A 12,166-nucleotide genomic window follows, 5' to 3' on the forward strand; every position below is an offset into this window, starting at 1 on the left:
CGGAGCTCGGTGGCCATTTTCTGCCTCTTTTTGGGTGAGACATTTCCCCCCAATGTTGCCTCAAAATGGCACGGAATAAATTCTTTAATCGATTGCAAATGTGTGCTTTCCTCTTCAGAACTATTTGAATCATATTCATAGCTGGATGTGTAACAAGAAAGCATATTCTCCGAATCTGAAGCCATTGTTTTGATTCTCCAGCAATGCAAGACGTCTTGGCCTGACGTCACAAACTGGGGGCGGGACTTTCTGAAAATGCCCAATTCGCAGCTCAATTTTTTGCAGCTTTTGGACACTTTAAGTCATTTGTATTGGGGTTTTGCATTTGAATAAAAATATCATACTGCATGTTTTGGGTATTTTAGATGCTATAAAACGTTTTTCTGATGTCAGTTAGGAAACAAAAAAAGTGATGTCGGTTGTCCTTTAAAGGTCAAGTGTGACACAAATGCTTCACAAACCCACTGTCAAGTCATCGTCACCTGAACATCCAAGTTATCATCTAGCCCTGCCTACTCGGAAGGAGAAACTGGCCAAGTAAAACCAACATGGCTTTACCTCACCAACAAATACATACACACAGTGTTCTTTTATGCACTCTCATGATCAATGAGTGCGCTTGTGCAGTGGACGGACTAGAGAGGGGCAAAGAAAACCGGAAGCATTGCCCCCCACACCACAGGCCTCATCTGAATTTCATCTGTATTTTGTGACGCTTAAACACCACCCAAATCTATGTAATTCGTGCAACGTGATTTCACAGATTAGATTGTATCTACATTATTCATGTTTGAAGATAACTTCAACACACGGCCAAAGACTAGCATTCAATGTAGTTGTTTTTGGTGTTACATCACAAGTCTCATGTCATACAGTTAGCACATCGGTTGATTAAAGCTCCGTCGCCTTTGAGCTTGAAAAACTCAGTGATAACTCGCGCCTCTTGGTGGTTAAGTCAAGCCCATGGCAATCCAATGGGATATATTCACGTCAACTGAGACGGTTTGCTGCCATTAATTATTGCTCCATAAATTTCAAATAAAATTGAGTTTACCTGTAAAGGTTAGCATAGCGCTACTTGTAATTTTACATGAAAGCTTTTTACTATTTCCTGAACTTTTTTTGAGTCGCATCCTGTATTTTCAGCGATGAATTTAAGGCTCATGTTTAGTTCTCCACCTCTGGCAAACACACACGTACACATTGTAGCCCTACCGTTTTTTGGGGGGGGGGGGGGGGGGGTGCATACCGCCTCATCTAATCTTGGCCTACTCGTAAGGTAAATACACGCCGTGGTCGGGTGAGAACACTGAGTGGCCTCACATGCCTCTCAAGCAAGCCAGCTGACAGAGATCTTGTGTTTGGCTTCGTACTGACTCACTTCTACAAGTATATTGCTCACTGAATGAATCTACCTCTTGTTTGAATCCCCATTTCGATGCTATATTTTAATTTCTTTAAAGGTATGCTTGGTTTGAATCATTTTATTGCAAAAATATTTGAGAACTGTATTGTGATTATGGCGATGTCTAAATTGTTCTTTTTTCTTTCTGTAATGATTTAATTGGTTCATCCAAAGCACTCTGAATGTTCTTGTACATGAAACGTGCTATGCAAATAAATTGGCATGATCCGACTCACGGATATACTGTATCCATAAAGAAAGCATGACAATGTTCACTAATCAACTAGATTAGTGAATTCAAACCCACCCCTGAAGGGAAAAGCCGAAAGGAAAAGAAGAAATGAATTCAAACCTACATGTGTCCTGTAGAGGGCGGCAGAGCCCAAAGCAATAGGCATATACAGTACTGTATATACAGTACTATATATATATATATATATATATATACAGTACAGTCTCGTTATATCGATAGTCTCGGGAGTTAGAAAAAATGTCGATATAACTGTACTGTCGATATATGCGTTCTGCGCCGAACTGCATTAAAGGGGGGGGGGGGACACGTAAATGGGGGATCTTTGTTATGGCATGTCACTTTATCATTGGGTTCATGGATTGCGTATCTAACATGCTTTTTCTACAGTAGTGAAGTGAAAAATAAATTTGTGCATAAAATAAAAACGTCTTTACACTTTTTTAATGACTACTGTATTTCCTTTCAAAAATGCAACCAATGCAAAATCCTCACGTTCTATTCACACGAAACCACGAAAAAAACTGATTGTTGCAAGCAATAAAGATATCTGAATGCTACACAATTAAATACATGGATGAAAAACCAAAACTACAACGTTTATATGTATGTTTGGTCTGAGAACCGTGTTGCGTCCAAAAGCCGCCAGAAGAGGCATCCAAGCGCCATATAAGAAACGGAGGTGGCCATAGGAGCTCGCCATTTTGTGCCTCTTTTTTTTGGGTGAGAGATGTTCCCCCAATGTTGCCTCAAAATGGCACATTTAATTATTAAATTGATTGCAAACATGTATGCCATTGTTGTCGCCATTGTTGAAGACGGTAGAAAATGTCGTCTGCTACACACGAGCTGGCGTCTGAAAATGAAAATGGCGTCTGCTACACGGGAGCTGGTCACGTAACAAACTCACGTGACCAAATCGACCAATGGCGCGACCGATACAGCGACCGATACAGATTTCGATAATGGTGGTACTGTATAGAAACCCCTAAGAAAATATCGATTCACCGTAAGTATCTTTTGTATCGATATAAACATAGCAAAATGGCCGGCGGGAGATGAAAAAGAGCACCGTAGTAACCGGATTATCGTAAAAACCACGAATCGTACTAAACGTAACTAATTATACATAAAAAGACTAGAAATATGCACGGGAAATGAAAATAGTGTCGTAATAAGCAGTATTATCAATATAAACGATATCGATATAATGCGACTTATATATATATATATATATATATATATATATATATATATATATATATATATATATATATATATATATATATATATTTTGGGGAGGGGCACTCTAGCTGTCAATGTTTTTACTCTGAATTGGGCATTAGAAATCTTAGAAATATTCAGTTTGGAAATATATTACACAAATGTGATGAAATAATTACTTCTTGCCATTGCTTTAAAAGGGATAGGTGTTAAAAACATCAAGCTTCGGGCTTTAGCGCTCGGGTATATTGTAATCTTTGTATGCGGCAACGTTTCTTTGCATGCGTGGGGCCAGCGACGTCTTTGGATGATTGCTCATATGTGCCGGCTTAACTAACAGCATGATAAATTTTCACGAACCGCTTCTTTCTTGTTGTCGCTCCTCTCTGAGCTCCATGGGACGGAAGTGGAAGATGTCCATGTGAAAAGAGAGTGCAGGCCAGCAGCACTAATCCCCAAATAATGACAGCCTGGCTGGGCCCAACGTTGCACAAGGCAAATATGGACAATTTAGTTACTAAACCTAACACGCATATTTTTTTGAAATGTTGGAGGAAGCCAGAGTGATTGAAGAAAATCCAAGCAACTTTGAACTCTCAATCTGAAGTTGACTTGCGAACCATGAGCACAACGGGCAGCGCTTAGCCTAGCATGACATGGTATACTGACCTTACCTGTGTTTTGTGTTTTGCATCTGATGGTGCATGTTGCTACAGATGAGAGTTTGTGGTCCCGGCTTCCACTTGCCGCTTTGACCACCAGGAAAGCCATCACACCTGGGCCTGATATACACAGACAGAGACACACACAGTCACACACACACACACACACAAGCATTGTTAAATGGCAGATGGGCCGCAGTTGCCCCAGGGTGATTTTTTTTCTCACCTGTAAGACTCACCTGTATCATTTGTATCTTCACCACTTCCAGTGTCAGTCGCACCTGTTGATTCAATACAATGGCGGAGTGGGGGTTGGGGGGCGTGTATAGACATCACAGCACTGTCACACACCCACTTTGTTATTGTGACAGAGTGGAGATTGAAGAGTGAACATGAATGACAGAGACAACAAAAGCGAAGTCGAGTGCTGACCACCATTTTACTGTTGTGTCCCAAGATTGATCTAAAAGCCGTAAATTACCATACGAGTGCGACAAAGCATTGTACAGTACAGTAACCCTAAAATACCACAAGATGGTGGCAAAAGCCAGTTTTTAAACAATGAAACGGCACGGACTGCAAAACAATCCTAATCATTTTTGACTAATTTATTTACTCATCTTTTCCTCACTATATGTGTATATAGCAGTGATATCATTTAAAACACAAAAGATAAAAGAACACATGTGTGTTTAAAACAACCACGGAGCGAGCCAGTCACATCAACTGCAGGGGTCACCTCATTTTTCGAAAATGAGAGCTACTTTATTATCCCGTGCTGTCAGTGTGATACACTCATGTGAAAGAACCCCCTTTATATTATAATAATTAGTGATATTAATTTAATTTAAATAGACCAATCATAACAAGCCCACAGGCTACTCGGATGCCCTCTTAAGTTGTGGCGCTTTAACCCTTCAAACCATAGGTTGAATACAAATGGTGCAGCAACACATTGTTAGCCAATATAATAGTACTCAGTCATATTCTTCTGCATTGGAAAATAATGAAGAACGTCTTGTCTTCTTATATTGTCCTCTGATGGCCAAAATGGTCATTGGAGTTGATGTCATGTCACAAAAAAATATTGATCTATAATAATAATAATAATAATAATAATAATAATAATAATAATAATAATAATAATAATAATAATAATAATACATTTCATTTCTAAGCACCTTTCAAAACTCTCAAGGACACTTTACGGTCACAGGATATTCTTTCTGCAGGTGAGCAGCGGCAGCCACATGCACCAGCGTTCACTCAACCTGGAAGTAATTTAAAGTAAAGACAAAACAAAAATAAATACATAATATGACAACACAAAGAGACAGAGTCATTCATACTAGAAGAGAGAGAGAGAGAGAGAGAGAGAGAGAGAGAGAGAGAGAGAGAGAGAGAGAGAGAGAGAGAGAGAGAGAGAGAGAGAGAGAGATAGATATGATATTTATAGGTGTGTGTCTGTGGGAGTGACCACAGTTCAGGCAATTTGGTAATTTAGTTTGACAATTCCTGGACACGATACTCGTTGAGGGTTGCGCCCAGACAAATGTGAATGTTGGGTTAGAACTGTCAATGTAAGACATTTCCAAACAACCTCCGATTAACGGTATTAGTTTGCCATTGCTCAAAATTCAAAACTCAACATTGTGGAGTGTTATTTATCTTCATCAATCAGCAAGTTTTTTTGGGGGTGAAGTACATCAGGAAAAAGATGAATAGCATTTCCATTAATTCCGCTGAGCGAAGATGATATACAGTAAAACCAGGGTCTGAAGCCAGCTGGAGTCAATATTTTTATAATATATTGACTCCAATATATTATAAGAGACATTTTCGCCTCTTGATGCAAAGACATAGAAGGTTCAACTGCGTGTCTCACCTAATTCTGGGTCACCTTCTTCGGGACACCCTCTGTCACGCAGGCTGCATAGCCGACCTTCTCAAGTTGCCACGGCCTGGAAATTTCTCTCCATATGAATCTTGCTTTGCATAATTCAAGCTCCCGCTCATTCTTTTTGAAGACTTTCCCCTTCGCAGAGAACTTGAGAGGTAACTCCCAAGCCCGCCCCAAACAAAACCCTGTGGCTCGAAAAATAATAATGTTGCAATTTTAATTAGTCTACCAGTCGTTGCTTCATAATAGATGAGGAGTTGAACGAAGGTCAACGGGCTGCAGGGGATCAAGTCCGGAGAGCAAATATGACAAAGCTCCGGAGCAGACAGCCCATCAACCCACCTGAGCTTTTGTTCCAGCTGCGTTATGTGGCAGAGAGACAACAAGGTTTGTGACTGGAGAAGCTTATTATGTTAACTTTCAGACATGGTTTGCATAGGTTCGGCCTTGTCAGATGGAAATAAAGTATTGTACAATCAACAGTATCAATATTTATTCTCATTTGTTAGATTTTGGTTTGTTTCTATTGTTGATATTTACTGAACCTGTCGAGTGAGAAAAAAAACATTTACACACCATGGAAAATATTGTTAATGAGCCTGACAAATATAAATGAATCAAAAAAATCTCAAATTGAACGCAGGTTTCAAATTAGTGGAAGTCTGAAACTCAGCCCAGACAGTAGGCCAATATCTGGTATAAGAGCCACAATTTGGATAACCGCTATATTTAATTAACTTTTAACTTTCCCATGAAATGTCACTTGTCATGTGGACCCACACACAGAAACCGCCAAGCAAGACAAAGCCATTTGTGACGACACGCAGCTATTCTGTACTATACGAAAGCCCGTTTGCCTGCAACCTAGCCAGCAGCTGGCACAGTGAACTATTAACTTTGCCTTGAGTATCCCCTTTTAAAAATTATTCTTATATTGTTATTATTATTATTATTTTATTATGATGAGTCACACACAGAAAACACCAAGCAAGGCTCTAATATATTTAATGACGCTGCTTTCAGTTCACAACATCCGAAAACCTGTTAGCTTGCAAGCTAGCTATGAACTAACATAAAGAACAGTGAACTTTTGCTGAAGTGTCTCTGTTGTGTGGAGACATGAATGAATTGGCTATCATTTGAATGCAAAGGCAATGGCCCAATTATGTCACAACTTCGACAAATCACTTTCAAGTAAATACCAGTAGTTCACAGGTGTCAAAGTCAAGGCCCAGGGGCCAAATCTGGCCCGACATATCAATTTATTCAGACTGCCAAAGCAAATCAAACTTGTGAAATTCCATGATGCTTGCTAAAGTCCAAACCCAAATTTCAAATTTTCCCATGTAAACCACAATAACAGTCATTATTTTTTTACTTTAAAAAAAAGTATTTGGTGTGCACTCTATACATAATATGTGGAAGGGAGTAAAAATTCCAATGGCTTCCCTAAATTCATAACAGCCCCCGAGAAGAAACCGTAACTACATTGTGGCCCGTGGCAAAAAAATGACTTTGACAACCTTGCGGTAGTTTAACTGGAAATTGAGAAATAAAGGGGTGCAGCCGAATAACCTAAGATTGTCAACTTGTTAAAAAAATGGGAGCCGCCGTACATTTTCAAGAGATATTGTTGCTCCGACTTGCTCTTATTGCTGTATCGGTTTGATGTGAAGCCCACTGTAAATGATCTCAACTAGGAGCCTAGTGTGACTGAGCATGGGTTTGGGTCCATTGTAAATCTGCTCCAGCTCAGTCGTACACACACGCACACAAAATCGGGGTTACAGAGTTGCTTCACAGCCTGCCCACCTTCCCTTTGATTCGCCGCTCAGTGTAACTTGTGACTGTTTCAATTAAAAGCAGAACACAGTGGTAGTGTCTCACTCGGAAATCCACAAAGGGCGCTAATACTTTTCATCCTGTCGATGCGAGGCTGGCCCCCTTTTGTGACACTGACCTCTTTTTTTTCTTCGCCTTCCTTTGCTTAAGTATTGCATGGCGTCCCTGGCTAATGATGGGAACAGACGTATTTCTTAATTGAAGGCACAGAGCAGGTGAAAGAGATTGAATCAATTAAATCGCTTTATATATTTGATCGATTAGTGGTACATCTGACTGACTTTTATGTAGGCCTTCTGGGTTCAATTCTGACATTTGGAGTAGGCGTGACTATGAACAGCATAGATGGGATAGAAAATACATGATTTTTTTGAAAACTTCTCATGAAATATTGTCATTTTTTCATTCCGTATTGCCAAAGGTGATTTTTAACAGGAACATTTTATGCAGTTTGGTGTATGCCAGGGCAGTATGTTCAGCCCCTTATCCATCAACATATCAGATGATTCATTTCTGTTCAGTAATCTATATTATGGCATGACATCACAAAATTGGGCAAAGATGAGAAGAGTAAACATTACATTTGCCAGTTACCGTCAAAACCGTTAACCACAGCGATGAATTTGAAAAACAAAACCATTTACAACTAATGAACATTTTTTGACCTTTTTTTATTTTCATTTTGTTTTGGAATGTAATTTATTACATTTTTTAAATAATTTGTTCCCTTGAAAAACAAAGATTCCATTTTATGTTTTCATAAATTCAATAGTCATTATTTAATGACTGACTTAAACACGGCCACATGAAAACAACATTTTTCCCCTCATTTACTTGAAGAAAAAATCCACAGTCCAAAGTTGCAGGTGCTTGAGTGAACAGTATATCAAGACAAATCCATAAAACAGACTTACATCAAGCAGTTCTTCTCCTTAACTTTGAACTAAGCAGTAAGAAACATCAAGCGGCATCCCAAAGAGGTGACAGTTGTCTCCACGTTCATCACACACATGCAGTTCCGGTGTTGTGCTGTTTTGACACATTCTTCACAGAGGTTGTATGCCTCTGCGCGTGTGTGACAAGTCTTCTCTTCCTCCTGGGGATCAATGTCTGTCCTGTTCTATGTGATATTTATCTGCAAGTGATCAATCATGTCGCCAACAGCTTGTGGGTTACAGCTACCGCCGTAAACCAAGGGGAAGGATTTAAAGGACAACAGACGTCATTTTTTGTTTCTTAACTGACATCAGAAAAAAACGTTTTATAGCATCTAAAATACCCAAAACACGCAGTATGATATTTTTATTCAAATGCAAAACACCAATAAAAATGACTTAAAGTGTCCAAAATCTGCAAAAAAATTGAGCTGCGAATTGGGCATTTTCAGAAAGTCCCGCCCCCAGTTCGTGATGTCACGCCAAGACATCTTGCATTGCTGGAGAATCAAAACAATGGCTTCAGATTCAGAGAATATGCTTTCTTGTTACACATCCAGTTATGAATATGATTCAAATAGTTCGTAAGAGGAAACCATACATGTTTGCAATCGATTAAAGAATTTATTCCATGCCATTATGAGGCAACATTGAGGGGAAATTTCTAACCAAAAAAGAGGCACAAAATGGCGACCTCCTGTGGCCACTTCTGTTTCCACATGCTGATAAATTCCTTATATGGAGCTTGGACGCCCTCTTCTGGCGACTTTTGGGTGCAACACGAGGTCCCCAGACCAAACAAGTACAGCAAAATACATTGACGTGATGGAAGGGCCGCTACAATAAGTCTTTTTTCGGTCAGGGGCGTTGCTTTCGTGATGTCACGTACGGACTCGTCACCAACTCAAAAACAAGACTTCCTGAATATTCAGCGCGAGTCTTAAAACGTAAAATATAGCTATATGCGGTGGAATCTTATTGAAATACGCTCAGTAGAAGTCAATTGAAGCCATTTTACAAATTATGGACACAACTTGTCCGGAGACGTCGGTTGTCCTTTAAAGGATAATTCAGATGAGGTTTGATTGGAATGGTTTGAATATAGAACAATAATTGGGGTAATTTCTGTGGACTCTGTTGAGTAGAATAGTGGGCGGTGATTGTGGCTTTTAGGAAGCAGCATTTATTGCAAATGATTCTTTGTCTGAATTATATTCGATTGATTGTTTTTTTTTAATATCTGGCCAGGACTAAGTTTTTATAATATAAAAGTAGTTCCTTTGACGGCATTAATGGGTTAAAAGTGATCGTTCGTTCCTGGTTCATGGCTTCTCAGAGTGTTGGAAGTGGGGTGTTGAAATCAGCAGGAAGCCAGGTGTTGAACAGAATAAGTTAGTTCAATCTTGTAGACAGCAGGGACATTGTGGGAGGTCGGCCGAGGAGGGAGAGAAAGGAAAGAGGAAGAAACGCAGACTGGGAAAGCATTTATAAGACGGACATGGTGCGACGCAATAGGATGTGATGTAATGGGATGTGACATCATGTATACATAAAGGAAGGCAGGATGACGTATCAGGAAGTCCAAACCAAAACAAACGATGCAAAAAGATGTTTAAAGATGTTCGTATAGCGACTTACCCCAACAGCCATCTTTCGGCATTTTGGCACAAGGAATTGTGATAAAGCGAGGAGAGAAGCTTCTCTTAAATAGGCCTAACGCTGCATTTAAGAAAGTGGAAAATTGGAACGATTTAATGAATAAATGTAATTAATTTTTTAACTAAATTCCCATGACACATTTTCAGTTTCTTTTCTTTTGTTTTACCACAAGGTATTTTTAACACGTTTTGTGGCTTGGTGTACCTCAGGGCAAGATATTCATCATTATCCATCATAATAAATGTGACGTGAATGTAAACGACAAAGATTGAAATACTTTTTTTTTATTTCAATTTGTTCCTCAAAACACATTTTGACCCCTGCTAATCTTCCTACATAATTTGCACAAAGAAATATTTTTATACCCCCCCCCACCTTTCACCCCACAATAAATGATTGATGATGTCTCTGCTCCCGGTAATGAAGGTTAAGTCAGGATATTCAGTGCTTAACGCAATTGTGAGTAATCCTCCTCGGCCTCTTTGAGTGACGTTTTTGGCCCCGAGGAAATACCGGGACATATTCTTCTCCCCTCGACCGCATAGAAACAGTGTCATCTCTCACTAGTTGACACAGCAAATAAACAGAGCCCCATCTCTCACTTCCTTCTACATTGTTTGCTTGATGTGTTTCTGAAGGAACTTGGGCAGAGGAGAGAAAAGGGCAGATGTATTTCTTAGCTAACAAGCCCAAGGGGTGGGCAACAGCCGGGGACTGAAGGTTAAGTGCATGTACTCATACTCACAAAAAGCAACCAAACACCTCAGGTTCTGATGATATTGCATACGTTTCCTCCCGGGCACTCCATTTGTAACGGCCTTGAAAGAGCCAACGTTAAGTGGTAACTCGTGTATCTAGTGTAGGGAATCAACTTTTGGAAAAAAAAACATGTTTTAATTTATTACTTAAAATAGTTGTACTGCACCAGTGAAATCTGTGATTTGGAAAAAGCTATTTTGGATACTCCTTACGTATGTTTTTTTTATAGCAGTTACATTTTTAAGCACACTTCTGAATTATACAAATGATGAAGAAAGAAAGAAAGAAAAAAAGAAAAAAACTATTGCTCACATGTATCAATAATCATGCCCAATTTAAAGATAAGCTACAGACGTCACTCTGTAAGCGTAAAAATCAAGATTGATGAGATCTGATATTGAATTGGCTTCACCAAAACCTAGGTGGAGCTGAAAAAGCTGAAAAAAGTTTTCATACTCATATTCATACTTCATTCATATTTCATACTTCATACCTTCAAATTTCATGTGAAACAAAATAATGTGCCTCCATCAAGCTGTCAACAATGAGATTACATAAAAAAAGATAAGTGGGACACCGCGACCACTGTATTGTATTACTGTAATCATATTTTAATTTATATTACTTACGTTATTACTTATTTTATATTGAATTTCTGTAAGCATATTTTTGTGTTCTTTTGACTTCAAGATGGCGCTGTGAGAGTGGCTGCCTTTCCAGCAGATCCTGTATTTTGTTTTTGTACTTCTTACTTTTTTCCTCTTCCTTCCATAACTGCTGTGGTGAAATGTAAATTTCTCCACTGTGAGACTAATAAAGGCTCATCTAACCCAATCTGGAAAAAATGTCCTGATGAAATGCAGACAATTGAATCCAGAAAGTACATCAAAAAATAATCTCAAATTGTCACATGAGAAGTTTGAACTAGTTAAACAGTGAGAAAAGTGGTAAACCAGCCTGGAGAGAAATGAGTGCCGGCTCATGTCACACACTGCAGTATTCACCAACATCTAATTGCTGGGCATTGTCTTCATTTGACTTTTAACCTCTCTCATAAATTATGCCTCGGGATACTTGAACCTACACTCCTTCCCACCCCTCGCCTCATCTCAAAGGACACCGTGGGATTTCCTACTTGAAAGAAAAGTGTCGCAAATACGCATCCAAGGTTCCCATAACAACTATAGTCATTGTATACTGTTTCCCTCTTCATAGCTTCATATTATCTGTGATAATTGGAATCCCAAAAGATAGAACCATTAGCAATCTAACAATGCAAAACACGATTCTCTTTCAGAATTGTTTTTTGAATCATATTTCAAGATTAAGATTTCCCACGTTTCAAATCAGATGTACTTGTTACAAGTCATTCTCGCTAGAGGGCAGCATTGTCCCAAAATGTCCTCAAACGCAATTGGATTTGATTGAATTCGCCTTTATTAGTCTCACAGTGGATTACAGTGAGACCTCAACTTAGAAACACCTTATCTTACAAACTTTTCGTCTTAAGAACGTAAAATTAATGAAAAT

This window comes from Hippocampus bargibanti, linkage group LG13, assembly GCF_051943395.1.
Source record: "Hippocampus bargibanti isolate YZ-2025 linkage group LG13, ASM5194339v1, whole genome shotgun sequence".
In the NCBI taxonomy this organism is placed as follows: Eukaryota; Metazoa; Chordata; class Actinopteri; order Syngnathiformes; family Syngnathidae; genus Hippocampus; species Hippocampus bargibanti.